The sequence below is a fragment of the Saccopteryx bilineata genome, chromosome 3 (genome assembly GCF_036850765.1).
Source record: "Saccopteryx bilineata isolate mSacBil1 chromosome 3, mSacBil1_pri_phased_curated, whole genome shotgun sequence".
In the NCBI taxonomy this organism is placed as follows: Eukaryota; Metazoa; Chordata; class Mammalia; order Chiroptera; family Emballonuridae; genus Saccopteryx; species Saccopteryx bilineata.
The window spans coordinates 147,857,827-147,872,560 of NC_089492.1; positions in this window are offsets into that span (position 1 = coordinate 147,857,827).

Sequence of the window (14,734 nt, forward strand, 5' to 3'; positions counted from 1 at the left end):
ATAGCTGTGGTATCAGGTCTGAAGGGACAAAATTTCCTCACCAGCCCAAGATGCTTCTGTTATAGGAAGTATTTTTTTTGGGGGGGGGGGAGAGGGAGAACAAATATGTTATTTCTAGACACTTCGTTTTAAACATCTTCCTTTAAAAAGAGAGCAGTGTGAGTCAGGGCAGGCTCAGAAGAACCAGCACAAAAAGAGGGAAATGTTCGGGCATCGAGTACAGTTGCATTCAGGGGGGTGGACGGGAGAAGGCTGACCTGGAGGGACTAGTGGTTCCATCTTTGCTCAGCCCCGTGCCCAGCTGTTCTTTACTAAGACAATTGGGCAGCGACTCTCTCTTCCCACCACAATGAGGACTCCACCTGCCTTTCCTTCTGTTAGGGTGGACAGATGTCCCTGAGGATGACCTTTGTCTTGAACTCTGGCTTTCATCTCCCTTTGCCTGCCTGGGACTCATCTGTCACCTACTTCACAGACTCCTCCCTCTCCTCCAGCTTATTACCATCAACTAGGAACATGCCCAAGTATCTGCCATCATGAAGAAAGCCTCCCCTGACATCACTCCACTTCTTTGTGTTCCTTCTCAGAGACTTGTACTTTTATTTGCTGTTTCCAAGTCTGTCTCACCCAATTCTTCCTACATTCTGTAGCCACCATTCCCCTGAACCCCTAAGGTCGAGGCCACTGTTGACTTCCATCTCGTGGCCTCTTCTATGTCTTCATCTGTCCTTATCAGCAGCGTGGAATGCAGGTGACAGACACGCCATCCTTCTTGAAGAGCTTCCTAGCTTTGGTTCCTAAGGTCTCCTGTCCTGGTTTCCCCCTGCATTCCCTCGGCCCCAGCCACTATTTGCAATCACCTTCACTGGCTCCTGCCCACAGACCTCATGGTTCTGGCATGTCCCAACCCCAGCTCAAGGTTTGCCTTCTTTTCAGGAGGTCTGATCCTGTCCCATTGCTTCCTACACCTTCTGTGTGCTGTCCATTCCTCAGTTTACATCTGCAGCCTGGGTATTTTCTCTGAGCTTCAGACTTGCATAGCTTTTTGACAGTTTGACATCTTCACTCGAATATCTAATTGGTGTCTCGAACTAAGCATAGCCAAAGGAGAACCCTTGACTCACCACCTTCTTTAACACTGATTCTCTCCTGGTATTCATCAGTAAATAGCACCAAGATTTACCCAGTTACCTCATGAAAAATCTGAGATGTTATCATTGATTCATTTATTTTTCTCATCTCCATATCCAATCCACTAGGAAGACAATTATTTCTGCCTCTAAATTAGTATGCCAGACCTCTTTATTCTTTGTCCTCCACTAGTGAAGCTTGTAAGCCTGGTGATCCAGGTCACTCCTGTCCCTTGGATGGTGCAATGACATCCTACTTGGTCTCTCAGCTTCCACGGTTGCTCTTGTACAGTCCATTCTCCACACAGTGGTTAGCATATGTTTTAAAAACATAAATCTGGTAATGTTACTTTTTGTTAAAATCTTCCACTGATTTTCCAATGATGTTGTAATAGATCAAATTCCTCAAAGTGTCTACAAAACCTGAGTCATAGTGGTCCTTATTAGTCTCTCAGTTTCATCTCATGCACTCTCTGTGTTGTTCTGAAGCTGCTCATACTTGCTTATGAGGGCTGGCTGTGTGCCCTTTCCAGCTTTGCCTTTAGTGACTTTATGTTGGTAACTTGGCAAGTGGAAGTATTTATATCTTGCGTACTGGTAAATGCTACAAACCATGACTAGTTTTATTTCTCAGAAGGTCTGTTGTTAAAACCCTTCTCAGTACAACAGTGAGTCTCCCATTTCTCATTAGACTCTGGCCACACTGGCCTTTTAGCTTTCTTTAACTCATCCAGACAGTTGCTGTTTCAGAGCCTTTTTGTGTACACAGTTCTCTGTCTGGATTGCTCCTCCTCTCCTGGTTGGCTTCTTCTTATCATTTGTCAGATTTCCCCATGTATAACATGCACCCTTTTTAAAAAAAATTTGGGGTCTAAATACTGGGAGTGTCTTATGCAGTGGTTGTAAGTTGTAGATTTTTTTTACTTGTATTTTCTGCTTTTTCACATGGATAAAGAGTTGTACGAATTTTATGATGAATAAACCTTGAGCCTGACCAGGTAGTGGTGCAGTGGATGCGGAAGACCCAGGTTTGAAACCCTGAGGTCGCTGGCTTGAGTGTGTGCTCATATGATTTGAGCAAGGCTCACCAGCTTGAGCCCAAGGTCACTGGCTTGAGCAAGGGTCACTCAGTCTGCTGTAGCCTCCTCCTCCCCCCCCACTCAAGGCACATATGAGAAAGCAATCAATGAACAACTAAGATGCCACAATAAAGAATTGATGCTTCTCATCTCTCTCTCTTCCTGTCTGTCCTTATCTGTCTCCATCTCTATCTCTCTCTGTCTCTGTCACACAGTCACACACACACAAAAGAAAAAGAAAAACTTGAGTTCAATAACTTTATGTAATACCTTTTTTTCAAATTTTGGGCCTCAAAATTAAGGTGCATCTTACACATGGGAATGTCTTATAAATGGGGAAATATGGTAGTTCAGAGTCATTTCCTAGGAGAGGCCTTCCTCAATGAGCTCTTTCAAGAACCCCTTCTCAGAGTTATCCCATCACCTTGTATTATTGCCATCACAGCACTTACCTCTAACCGAAATAATTTATTTTCTTACTTTTTTATTGTCTGCCTCTCACATTGAAATGTCTCCTCCTGTGACTACCTTAGACAAGGTCCGCCACATGTTTGGTGTTCACTAAACGTTATTGGATAAATAAATGAACTTTGTTATATTGTTTTTCCTTCCTTGGCCTTCATTTTCTCATCTAAAAATGGGATCATTGAAGAGACATTACCAAGATGGTAAAGTAGGAAATCTCATCCTCTGATGCCCCATAAAAATCAACAATTAGTTATCATTCATGAACAGAAATAGCTCTGGGAGAGCTCTGGAGTCCACTTGGAAATTTTAACAACACAGTGGTACAAAAAGTCCCTGAGAATAACCACACAAAAAGGGAAGGAAGCACAGCTTCATTGTGCCGGCATCATTCCCATCCCTCTAGGCAGTATTGCTCTCACCAAAGGGGAACTCCCCTGCTGGACCGAGGGCCCTTCCTTCACTGAGCAGAGGAAAGTAGGTCAGCAACCAGCTTCCCAGCCTTTCTGGGCACTGTAGAAAAGACTCACTCGGTTTCACGTCACTTAGATGAGCAAAGCTGGGCATGTAGAGATGACTGGGAATAGGAAGAAGAACAGGGCTACATGACCACAGCTCCCACTGACCTGCTCTACAGAGGACTAGTAGTTTTCACCACAGAATAAACCTATGGCCAGCACAGCCTCCATGGAGATTTCATGCATTTTTTGCTCCACAGGTATTTGTATTTATAGCTGCCAGTTACTTGATTTGCTCTCTCTATCTTCCTCCTGCTACAGCAGACTCCAAGACCTGCACCAGCAGCCAGCCCTGTCCTCAGCAGCTGTGTGAGTGTAAGACATCAGTTTAGACCCCAGCAGCTGACCTCCACCTCTTAACACATGCTTAGGGCTAGTCCCTCCAGCTGTGCATTTGCATGCTGCTGGTGTGACTCTCACCACTGGCCTTTACTGCTTTGTGTGCACTGATGGTGAGACTCTACAGCCCCAAGGTGCATGCTGACCCTAGCAGCTTCTTGTGGGCCTCCATATGGCCTTATCTCCTGTCACTGGCCTATACCACTGGGCTGACCTGCAACTAGTCCCTCCAGCTGGGTACCTACACACCCCAAGACCTACTCCCTTTACCAGCCATGTCTGCATCTGTAGGGAGACCCTGTAGCCACAGTAGTACAGGCTGACAGTCAGAGCCCCACAGCTGCCAGTACATTCACTGTTGCCCTGGTTGGCAAACTGCGGCTCACGAGCCATATGTGGCTCTTTGGCCCCTTGAGTGTGGCTCTTCCACAAAACACCACATGTGGGCGCTACCTCGATGAGAAATGGACCTACCTATATAGTTTAAGTTTAAAAAATTTGGCTCTCAAAAGAAATTTCAATGCTGTACTGTTGATATTTGGCTCTGTTGACTAATGAGTTTGCCGACCACTGGCCTAGGGCATTGCTGTTGGCTCTGGTCCCCACCACTACTGTGTGTCTGTAGTTGGCCCCTGCCACTACACAGGCATCTGCATGATTCTGCACTTGGTGCCCTGCACCATGAGACCAAAGGTCACAGCATGCTCTAGCATGCCTCCATGCTCAGGTAAAAGTCTTTCCTTACTGGTCAGTCTGAAAAGAGTGAAAAAGGTGATTGCCTCTTCAAGAGCACAGGCACCTACACAAGGCTACAGGGACTACAACAATTCAGCAAAACATGACACCACAAAAGGAATACAGCACACTTTCAGTAACAGACCCCAAGAAATGGAGATACAAGACTTGGCTAACAAAAAATTCAAAAGTAATTGATTCAAAGGTGGTCAGAGAGTTACAAGAAAACAGAGATTAACAATCTAACAAAACCAATTTAAGAAAGCAATACAAGAACAAAATGAAAGTACAACATAGAGACAGTAACATGAAAAAAAATTACACAGAAATTTTGGGGCTGAAAAAACTATGACTGAACTGAAGAATTCAATAGAGAACTTCCAGAGCAGACTGGACCAAGCAGAATGAATCAATGAATTTGAAGACACATCATTTGAAATTATATAGTTAGAGCAACAAATAGAAAAAAACAGAAAATGAATAAAGAAAGCCTGTGGACTTATAGGACACCATTAAGAGAAATAATGTATATGTAATTGGAGTCCAGAAAGAGAAGAGAGGAATCAAGGGCAGAAAACTCATTTAAAGAAGTAATGACCAATAATTTATAATCTGAGGAGAGATTTGATATCCAATTTCCTGAAGCTATTTAGTCACTCAATAATTTTGATCCAAAGTGATCTTCTCCAAGACACATTATAATAAAACTGTCTGAAACAAAAGGCAACAAGAGAACTTAAAAAGCAACAAGAAAAAAAATCCTTCATACTAGGGCCCCCCCCCTTATAAGGGTATGCAGATTTTACAGTAGAAATTTTTTAGGCCAGGAGAGAGTAGAATGTTATATTCAAAGTGCTGAAAGAAAGAACTGCCAACCAAGAATACTTTACCCAGTACAATTGTCTTTCAGAAATGAAGATGAGATAAAAACTTTTCCTAACATGTTACCCCATTAAATTTAATTTCTAAATATATTTTTTAAAAAGCTGATGAGGCCCTAGCCAGTTGGCTTAGTGGCTAGAACATCAGCCTGGCATGTGGAAGTCCTGGGTTCAATCCCTGGTCATAAGAAGTAATCATCTGCTTTTCTTCCCCTCCCTCTCTCCCTTCTTTTTTTCTCTTCCCCTCTCACAGCCAGTGGCTCCATTTGTTCCAGCATCAGCCCCCAGTGCTGAGGATGGTTCTGTTGGTCTGAGACTGTCAGCCTCAGGCACTGAGGATAGCTCTGTTGATTCAAGCATCAGTGCCAGACAGGAGTTGCCAGATGGATCCCAGTGGGGGCACATGTGGGAGTCTGTCTCTATCTCCTCTCCTCTCACTTAAAAAAAAAAAACTAATGGAGTTTATCACCACTATACCTGTCTTATAAGAAATGCTAAAAGAAGTTGTTCAATCTGAAATGAAAGCATACTAGTCAATAACATGAGAACACATAAACATATACAACATACTGGTAACAACAAGTATACAGTAGTTCCCCTTATCTGTGAGAGATCTATGTTCCCAGACCCCTCAAGAGAATGTCTGTAACTTCATATAGTACCAAATCCTATATATATGATGTTTTTTCCTTATACATACATACACCTTACAGCTTCTCTTTGGCATACCTGAATTGCCAGCATTACTACTCATGTACTTTGGGGCCATTATTAAGTAAAATTAGAGTGACTTGAACACAAGCACTGTGATACCATGACAGTTGACTTGGTAACAGAGATGGTTACTAAGTGACAAATGAGCAGGTAGCATACACAGAATGGATATGCCGGGCAAAGTGATGATTCACATCCTGGGCAGAATAAAGCAAGATGGCACAAGATTTCACTATGCTGCTCAGAATGGTGCATAATTTAAAACTTAAGAATTGTTTATATAATTAACTTTATTACATTTATAAACTTAAAAATTTTTTTCTTAACATTTTAAGTTCAACCTACAAATCTTGCTATTCTGTCTGTAAGGCCATTTTTTTTTTGATATAACAATGAGAAATATCACTTATATCTTTTATTTTTTTTGAAAAATTAAAAATATTTAAAATCAAGAACATTTTCTTATATAACTGTGATACAAATGTGTCAAAATCAGAAAAATTAACATTGATAAAACACTGTTATTTAGCCCACAGACTTTATTCAGATTTCACCTGTTGTTCTATTTATCTTCTGTAGTAAGAATTTTTCAGGTCAGGATTCCATCCAAGATCACCTATTGAATTTCAGTTGTTACATCTCTTTAGCCTTCCTTCATCTGTATCAGTCTTAGTCTCTTTTTGTGCTCTCAGTTTTAACATTTTGAAGATATGGGGTCATTTGGCTTTGTCTGATACTTAATGGGTGGCAAGAACACCCTATAAGTGATACTGTATTCTCACTGATTCTATCAAAGGGCAGGCGATTGTGACTTGTTCTTCCATTGGTAATGTTAACTTTAATCACCAAGTCTTGAACTTATCATCTAGTTTTTCTACTGTAAATTGTTTCCCCTTTGTAATAAATAACTAGACTGTGGGGACATTATTTGAAATTATGTGAATATCCTGCTCCTTACAGTACACTGATGGCTTTTGCCTGAATCAAATTACTATAATAATTGCCAGATAGTGATTTTTAAACTCTATCATTCCTTCTGCATTTATTTATTAAATTAATTAATTTATTTAACCAAGTGAGAGGCAGAGAGATGGAGAGACAGACTTTTGCATGCATCCTGACCAAGATCCACCTGGAATACCTGTCTGGGATTGATGCTCTGCCCATCTGGGTCCACTGCTCCATTGCTTGGCAACCAAGCTATTTTTAATGCCTGAAGTGAGGCCATAGAACTATCCTTAGTGCCCAGGGCCAACTTGCTCATTTGAACCATGGCTGTGAGAGGGGAAGAGAGAGGGGGAGAAATGAGGGGAGAAGCAGATGGTGTGCCTTGACCAAGGATCAAACCTGGGACTTCTACATGCCGGGCTGATGCTTTACTGCGGGGCCAACTGGCCAGGGCTTTTTTCTGCCTTTATTAGTTAACATTTTGCTGTAAAGATCTTTCCTTCCCCCTTATTTACTTACTGCTGTCAATATGGATTCTAATTTTATTCAATGGGTTATAATCCATTACTATCATTATTAATTTTGATGTTCAGATTGTCCCAGATTTGGCAGTGGGAGCTCCTTCAAGCTGATTTCTGTGTCTCATTCCTTGAACATGTTCTTTTTTTTTTAATTTTTAATTTTTTTAAATTTTATTTATTCATTTTAGAGAGGAGAGAGAAAGGGAGAGAGAGATACAGAGAGGGAGAGACAGAGAGAGAAGGTGGGGAGGAGCTGGAAGCATCAACTCCCATATGTGCCTTGACCAGGCAAGCCCAGGGTTTCGAACCGGCGACCTCAGCATTTCCAGGTCGATGCTTTATCCACTGCACCACCACAGGTCAGGCCGAACACATTCTTATTACTGGCACAAGATGGTCCAGGCTTTCTCTCCCAGCCCCAGGCCTGGACTCAGCCATTTTGTTAAGAACCTCTGGTTCTTTTTAGTGGAAAATAATATAAAAACCTAAGATCTGGAAGCTAGGTGTGCTCATTGCCACTGAGCTGTAATTGCTCATGTCCTTTCAGTGAACAGACTGGGAAAAATAGACACTCATTTCATTCTTGGCATTTACCATTTTATATTCATATCTCCTCTCACAGTGAGAAGCCTGACTCCCATCGAAGTCAATATATTTACTCTTTTGCTCAATTTTAAAACATACATAAACTTGTTTCAGAATTACTATACCCACATCACTATTAACAACAAACCTACTGAACTATCAAGTCCTTTATTCTTCATACTGAAAGGAGTAAAAGTACTGTAGCTAAAAGTTACTTGGAATCTTATTTTTCAGTTTTCTGATTGTTATCCATTTGGTATATAATTATATTTATTTATTTCTGTTTGTTTTCAACTTTGAAGTTAAAAAGTTCTAGTTGATTTAACTTCTGTTATTTTAATTATGATATGTCTTGGTGTGGACATCTTTGAGTTCATCTTATTTGGGACTCTGTGCTTTCTGAACCTTCAGAAGGACATCTGTTTCCCTCACAAGGTTGGAGAAGTTTTCTTTAAATAGGGAGCTTTCTGTACTTTTCTCTCTCTCTTCTTCTGGGACTCCTATGATTCAAATGTTGGTAGATTTGACATTGTCCCAGAGGTCCTTTAGAGCAGTGGTCCCCAACCCCTGGGCCATGGGCTGGTATGGGTCCGTGGGCCATTTGGTACTGGTCTGTAGAGAAAGAATAAATAACTTATATTATTTCCATTTTATTTATATTTAAGTCTGAACAATGTTTTATTTTTAAAAAATGACCAGATTCCCTCTGTTACATCCGTCTAAGACTCACTCTTGACGTTTGTCTCAGTCACATGATACATTTATCCGTCCCACCCTAAAGGCTGGTCCATGAAAATATTTTCTGATATTAAACCGGTCCATGGCCCAAAAAAGGTTGGGGACCACTGCTTTAGAGGATCCTCATTTTTAAAAATTCTTTTCTTTTCTTTTTGCAATTCTGATTAGGTGTTTTCTGCTACTTTGTCTTCCAAATCACTGATTTGATTCTTTGCTTCAGCTAATCTGTTGTTGATTCCATCTAATATATTCTTCATTTTAGTTATTGTATTCTTCATTTCTGACTGGTTCTTTTTTATGTTTTCTATCTCATTGTTGAAGTTCTAAGTTCATCTATGCTTTTCCCAAGTTCATTGAGCATCCATATAACCAGTGTTTTGAACTCCTTATCTGATAGGTTGCTTGTCTCTATTTCATTTAGTTCTTTTTGGGGGGGGCAGGTGTTATTCTGGTCCTTCATTTGGATGTATTTCTCAGTTTCTTCATTTTGACTGACTCTCTGTATTTATTCTATGAATTAGGTAAAACAGCATTCTTTTCTGGTCTTGAAGCACTGACATGTAGAAATTACCTTTTTGTAAACTGTGTATGTTGGGTATCTTTTACAGGCCAGCTGGAGCTGGAACATACATGGGCTAGAGGGAGTCCTGTGGGCAAGCCTAACACAGGGCCTGGAGCTGTAACTGAAATGAAGATGGGTCATGGGAAGTCCTAGGGACAAACTATACTAGGATCACCTTGGCAGATTGGTTGGAGTTATAGTTGGTATAGCCACACCAGGACTGGAGCTGAAGCTGAAATGGGTGTGAGTTGTAGGGATTCCTGGAGGTAAGTATTGGAACTGTAGGTGAAGTGGGTGTGGTCTTCAGGACATTCTGGGGACAAGTCATAGCTGGGTGAGAGCTGTAGCTAGGGCAAGCTGAAGGGAGCCCCAGGGCCAAGTCATACAACTGGAAATGAGTTGAGTAAGCTTCACAGAGACCCATTTCTGGTCTCTCATTTGTTGTACAGAAACTGTTCAGTCAGCTCTCAGTTCTTTTTCAGGGAGAGTTGCCCTGTCTATGGGTGTAAATTCAATGTGTTTCAGAGAAAAGGAGGGTTCAGGGGCTTCCTATGCTGCCATCTTGGACAAGAAGTCCACTTTCATTTTTTAAATTAATGCTCAAGTATTTCATTGCTTACTATATTAAAACCCACTTAATATTTAGCTCTCTTTTTAAAAATCATAGTTAATTGAATTCCTTTAAATATTTTAAACTACAAATTTAAGGTAATTGCAAATTTATTATATCTGATTCTGTCAAATGCTTCAAATGTCTGCCAGGGCAGAATTAAAAATCTAATGAGCAAAATCTTTTTTAAGCACGTAGGTATTTACTGTAACTCAAAAAAAAAAAAAAAAAGTAAGTTCAGCTTTGAAAATTTAAACATTTTCTGTGCTTCATTTGATTACTCTCGCTCTCATCTCCCACATTTACTCCAGCCGCCAGTTCCGCTCTCTGTCTCCTTGCCCAGAATACATCTCTTACCGTCTTCTCTCCCATTACCCTCATCCCAGATCCTGTTACTGCAGGGGCAGTTTGTTGCTACAACCTCCTCACTCGTCTCTCTGCTTCCACTCTTGACACCCATTTCTTCTGCTCCCTGGTCCATTCTTCACATGGCAGCGAGAGTGATAAAACATGAGATAATAGTTATCCTTCCATGTAAGAAGCTCTAGTGGCTTTGCCTGACACACTCAGTCCAAACTCCTTGCAAAGAGACCCAGCACTTGCCTGATTCTCTGTCCTTCTCTCCAACCTCATTCTCCTTGGCCCACTCTGTTTCAGCCACACTGGCCTTCTTGCTGGGCCTCATTCATTCCAAGCCCACTTCCAATCTGGGGACTTTATGTCTCAAGGGTCCTTCCTTTTGGCATCTGTTTCTCAGATCTTTGCGAGATTGGCACCTTCTCTATATTCAGGGCTTAGCTCAAGCCACATTCTCAAGGGTCTTCCTTCCCTCATCACCTTCCCTAAACTAATACCTCTCATTGCACCCACTCAGCTGTTCTCTATCCTGTTACCCTATTAGTTACTTTCCTATCACTGATGAGAAACTGAACCACAGGTGCGAGAGCCAATCACTTGACCCCCACCTAACATTATTACAGAGGAAGAAAAGAGCTCAGAGGTAAGAGTAAAGCCAGGCCTCCCACTCCAACCTTCTTCCCCTATTCAAACAGCAGAGCTCAGTTTGGTGCTGTCACTGCTATCACCGGACACCCTGACATCAGCTGAGTCAGTCCTGGCATTTATCCAGCCCAGTGACCGCAGCACCAGGGCAGGCAGCCTCAAGAGTACTAGTGAAAAGGGGGCTGAGTGACTTTTGTCCTTCTACTCACAGAATAGTTGGGAGCAGCAGGCTTTCCACATATTCCTAATTGTACAAGTTATATTGCCCTGGAGTGGCCGAGCCCCTGCGACATCCGACTGAGGGACGGTCTCAGGGTTCAGTGAGGCACTCAAGGAACCTGGCAGCTCTAGTGGTTTCCATTTCTTTACTTCCAACAAAACTGAAAGAAGGTCTAAATAAGTCATTGGTTAATAAATCAGTAAATAATTTTTTTTTCTTTTTATTTTCTGAAGCTGGAAACGGGGAGAGACAGTCAGACAGACTCCCGCATGCGCCCGACTGGGATCCACCCGGCACGCCCACCAGGGGGCGACACTCTGCCCACCAGGGGGCGATGCTCTGCCCCTCCGGGGCGTCGCTCTGTTGCAACCAGAGCCACTCTAGCGCCTGGGGCAGAGGCCAAGGAGCCATCCCCAGCGCCCGGGCCATCTTCACTCCAATGGAGCCTCGGCTGCGGGAGGGGAAGAGAGAGACAGAGAGGAAGGAGAGGGGGAGGGGTGGAGAAGCAGGTGGGCGCCTCTCCTGTGTGCCCTGGCCGGGAATTGAACCCGGGACCCCTGCACGCCAGGCTGACGCTCTACCGCTGAGCCAACCGGCCAGGGCCTAGTAAATAATTTTTGATGATAGATGACTATATGATGTTGACAAGTAACTCAGAAGGATTTCAAAGAGTTGTGACACTGCTGCACTAAAATTCCTTTCATTCCCATCTACTTGTTTATATGTACAAGTTTTCCTAGCACTTACATTTTAAAAACCAAAATAAGAGTCAGGTCAATGTGGAATCCTCATTTTAACTATGAGTAATATATATAAATATACAAAATAATTTTAAAAACTCTGTCTCATTAAGATATATTGCTAATGAAAACCAACATTTGTAATAAAGTATATTTATATCTTTATGTTATTTTGATCAATTGTGTATTAACAATAATTATAATGATGACTTAATCTGGAAGAATTTAAAAACTTGAACATCTTATTGTTATATAAAATATATTAAGTTTCGATTGAACACATTTTTATTGTTGCAAATAAATATCATCATAGAATGACTTTATGTTTTGAAGCATAATACATACTATATTAATATAAAATTTCATGGGGGAAATAATTGGAAATATCAATTCAAGGTGAAAAAAAATCCTGTAAATTTTCTGAGTGTTGAAGAATTTGTTCATGTAATTTTTAGGTGGTTGACAGTAAGAAACAGTCACCACAGTATTGGGATTTTATTGAATACCTTAATAAAAGAGATGTAGCAGTTTTATTTTAAAATGTCAAATTTACACTTGAAACCTATATGGTTTAAGAACCATGTCAATCTAGTAAATTAAAAAAACCCTGCAAATTAAAAAAATGTTAAATTTATAATATTTCAGTAATGATAACATTTGCAATTAACTATTTAAAGTTATGGTGACAAGATTCTAATCTAAAACATATATGTTGGTGGAGAGGTTAGGTCACAGTTTTTCATAATTCTTGCGGGTGGTATGTAAGCTACAATAGGGATGATCAACAGCTGACAAAGTTTAAGCCCTGGAAGGGCCTTTGGGGGAGGGAACTGGACTTGCTGCTCTGACAGTGAGGTCTCGATGATGGGCATTAGGAGGACATTATCTACTTGGGACAAGGGTTTCACTCCCAGGCTTGAGGGCACTGAGGCTCAGCTCCATACTTCACATCTCTTCCAGGTATTCCTGAGATGTTTCATTTTAAAGCTAAACCATACTGTGTGTAGATGCTCCTGTATGTACCTGGATTCCATATATCCCTCTGCTCCAAGGACTCAACATTCATATACAAATGACACGGCCCAGACAACGCCCTCCTGCAGCCGAGCCCTCTCCAGGTTCAGTGGCAGTGTATTTAGGATGCTCAGGTGGTGGCTGAGAGTCCTCTGCCCTCACTTCCTGATCCTGGTGGGTGAAGGATTTTATACTTTTTTTCTGTCTTTACGAGTTGATTGTATTGAGTGCAGGGGGTGGAGGTAAGGGATTGCAGAGAAAAGAAACATTGACTCTTTCAAACAACCTGGGGGACCGGGCTCAGGACCTAAAAGAAAATGGCTGTATACCTGTCATAGCTCATACCTTTAGCCAGTCTTCTTTAGTAAGTGTTAATAGACATTTGGGATAGTTCCAGTGTTTTGCTATTATGAATGATGTGCAATGAATAACTTGATCATGTGTCATTTCACAAGGGTGTATGTTTGTAACTGGGAATAATATGCTATATTGCTGACTTACTGATGTTAGTCTCACTGTTGGGTAAACAAGTGTGTTTAGGTTTGTTCGCTTGTATGTTGCATTGGTGCAGTTCAGCGCCATGTGTGTCTCATCTACGGAAGGCTGCAGTGCTTGCCCTCAGGGAGGCAGATTGCAAGTAGCAGACTGCTTTCTTGCTTGGGAGGAGCCATTGTTTGCTGGAGAAGGGTTTTTTTTTTTTTTTCTCCAGTCTGTTTTGCTGAAGAGTCCAGAAAGAGAGAGAGAGAAAGGGTGCTGAAGGACTTGGGAGCCCTGAGATTTCAGCCTGGCCAGTTTGGCTGGGGAGTGTGCTGTGGCTGGTGGGGCTGTGAGTCCAGGAGAGTCCAGCGAGAGAAATGGAAGCAGTCCTCCCTGCCTGTTTGCTCGTCCACCATTACAAGACTTTAATAAACGGAATGGCCCACCATCTGCTGGCTCCCCTGTTCCTTTACCTTTTGCCCAAATCCAATGAGAATCTGCATGGCCGTGGCAGTGGCTACTGGCTTTACATCTGACTAACCATTAAATAGAGCTAAATAAGAATATTCTAACAAAGTAAGCTTATAAAAGAATTTCTGGAAAATGTTAAGTCCATGACTATGATTCAATATTATTAGTTTAGTGATCATAGTTAAGTAGTCTGTAACAAATCAAATATATACAATCAATCCTGTGCTTTCACCTCTGGCCAAGCTCTCATTACAGTTAAAAGGCCTGTTCCCCTCTGGCTGATGCACACCAAAGGTTACCATCTGAGCAAGAAGAGTAAGCACAAGTGGGAGCTGCACCTCCCCCCCTCCTTCCCCCCCACTCTCACTGTGATGAAGCTTGAAGTTCTGATTCTCCTTCAAGGCCAAGTGGACAACAAGACTGAGGGAATGTGTGGAAACTTGCTATGTAGAGCAAAACCCCTAGTTTATAAGTTACTTGTCAGCTTCAGTTCCTATAACAACCAAGGAAACAAACTCTGACCTTCACATACACCAGCTCCTGAGAGTTGATGACTTTCATCCATTTCTCTGAACACACTGTGCTGTGTTCCCCCAGCAAAGATCTCTCAATTCCTTCCTTTTGATTCTTTTATTCTATTTTTCTTTATTCCCCTTTCTTCTCTCTCTTATAAAAATCCCTGTCTGCACCAAAAGAGGAAGATGAGTTTTTGAGGGTAGGAGCCCCCAATCTTCTCAGGTGGCTGGCACCTGAATAAGCCTCTTCTCACTAGCACCTGTGTCATGTAATTGGTTTCCATGGTGACAGGCAGCCAGACCTGCAGTCATTTTTCCAGTTTCATGTTCATCTGCAGGGTAAATCCTAGAAGTGAAATTGCTGGACCAAAGGGGGTATGCATTTGTCATTTTCATGGTTGTTATAAAATTCTCCTCTGTAGTAGTTGCACCAATTTACACTCCCACCTGTAATGCTTAAGAGTGGAGGT